This window comes from Salvelinus namaycush, chromosome 20 (genome assembly GCF_016432855.1).
Source record: "Salvelinus namaycush isolate Seneca chromosome 20, SaNama_1.0, whole genome shotgun sequence".
NCBI classification, from domain to species: Eukaryota; Metazoa; Chordata; class Actinopteri; order Salmoniformes; family Salmonidae; genus Salvelinus; species Salvelinus namaycush.
Window position 1 is genome coordinate 50,700,093 of NC_052326.1, and position 2,500 is coordinate 50,702,592.

Below are 2,500 nucleotides of genomic sequence, written 5' to 3' on the forward strand. Positions count from 1 at the left end.
CACACACACACACAACACAACACACACACACACACAACACACACACAACACAACACACACCACCCACACACACAACACACACACACACACACACACACACACACACACACACACAGCGAAAGGGTAGAGCGCGCTTTCAAGGAGCAGGATTCAAACACGGAAGCTTATAAGAAATCCCGCTATGCCCTCGATGAACCAACAAACAGGCAAAGCGTCAATACAGGACTAAGATCAGATAGTACTACACCGGCTCTGAGCTCGTCGGATGTGGCAGGGCCTGCAAACTATTACAAACTACAAAGGGAAGCTGCCCAGTGAACACAAGCCTACCAGACGAGCAAATTACAATTGCAAGTAACACTGAAACATGCATGAGAGCATCAGCTGTTCCGGATGACTGTGTGTCACACTCTCCACAGCCGATGTGAGTAAGACCTTTAAACAGGTCAACATTCACAGGACGTGTAACTCGAGAATGCGCTGACCAATGGGCAAGTGTCTTCACTAACATTTTCAAAACTCCCTGTCCGAGTCTGTAATACCAACATGTTTCAAGCACACCACCATAGTACCTGCGCCAAGAACACTAAGGTAACGTAAACACTGAATCTGTAGCCATTGAAATGCTTTGAAAGCCGGTAAAGGCTCACACATAACACCATTATCCCAGAAACTCTAGACCCAATCCAATTTGCATAACGCACAACAGATCCACAGATGATGCAATCTCTATTGCACTCCACACTGCCTTCACCACCTGGACAAAAGGAACACTTATGTGAGAATGCTGTTCATTGACTACAGCTCAGCGTTCAACACCATAGGCTCTCAAAGCTCATCAATGTGCTAAGGACCCCTGGGACTAAACACCTCCCTCTGCAACTGGATCCTGGACTCTGACGGGCCGCCCCCAGGTGGTGAGGGTAGGCAACAACACATCTGCCACGCTGATCCTCAACACGGGGCCCCTCAGGGGTTCGTGCTCAGTGCCCTCCGTACTCTTTGTTCACTATGACTCCACGGCCAGGCACAATCCAACACCCATCATTAAGTTTGCTGACGACCACAACAGTGGTAGGCCAGAACACCGACAACGATGAGACATCCTATAGGGAGGTTCAGAGACCTGGTCGTGTGTGGTGCCAGGACATCAACGTGATCAAGACTAAGGAGATGATTATGAACAACAGCAAAAGGAGGAACGAGCCTCGTCCCCATCCGTCCCCCATCCGTCCCCATCCTCACCGAGGGGCTGCAGTGGAGCAGGTTGAGAGCTTCAAGTTCCTTGGTGTCCACATCACCAACAAACTAACATGGTCCAAGCATACCAAGACAGTTGTGAAGAGGGCACGACAAAACCTATTCCCCCTCAAGAGACTGAAAAGATTTGGCATGGGTCCTCAGATCCTCAAAAGGTTCTACACCTGCACCATCGAGAGGATCCTGACGGGTTGCATCACTGCCTGGTATGGCAATTGCCCGGCCTCCGACTGGCAAGGCACTACAGAGGGTAGTGCGTATACGGCCCACTACATCACTGTGGCCAAGCTTCCTGCCACCAGGACCTCTATACCAGGCGGTGGTGTCAAAGAAAGGCCCTAAAAATTGTCAAAGGACTCCAGCACCACTAGTCAGACTGTTCTCTCTGCTACCACAGGCAAGCAGTACGGGAGCACTAAGTCTAAATCCAAAAGGCTCTACCCCCAACATAAGACTCCTGAACAGTTAATCAAATGGTCTACCCATGACTATTCGCATTGCGTCCCCTTGCATTGCGCTACTCTCTGTTTATTATCTATGTATAGTCACTTTACCTCTACCACATGTACAATTACCTCAATTACCTCGACACCGGTGCCACCGCACATTGACTCTGTACCTCCTGTATATAGCCTCCACATTGACTCTGTACCAGTACCCCTGTATATAGCCTCCACATTGACCCTCGTACCCCGTATATGGCCTCCACATTGACTCTGTACGGTACCCCCTGTATATAGCCTTCACATTGACTCTGTACGGTACCCCCCTGTATATAGCCTCCACAATGACTCTGTACCCCTGTATATAGCCTCCACATGACTTGTACCGGTACCCCACTGTATTAGCCTCACATGACTTGTACGGTACCCCCTTATTAGCCCCACATGACTCTGTACCCCCTGTATATAGCCTCCACATTGACTCTGTACGTAACACCCTGTATATAGCCCCACTATGTTATTACTGCTGCTCTTAATTATTTGTATTCTATCTCTTTCTTTTTTTCTTTTTTTTCTTAAACTGCATTGTTGGTTAGAGCCTGTAAGTAAGCATTTCACTGTATGGTCTACACCTATTGTATTCGGCACACGTGACAAATAAACTTTGATGGGGATTAAAAAATCAAATGTGTAATGTTTGGTGCTTCTGTCCCAAACAAGGAGGACATACAGTAGCACCCAGATCTCTGCACAGATTCTGCCAGACCGGACCCTGACAGTAAATCTCAGTAAGACAA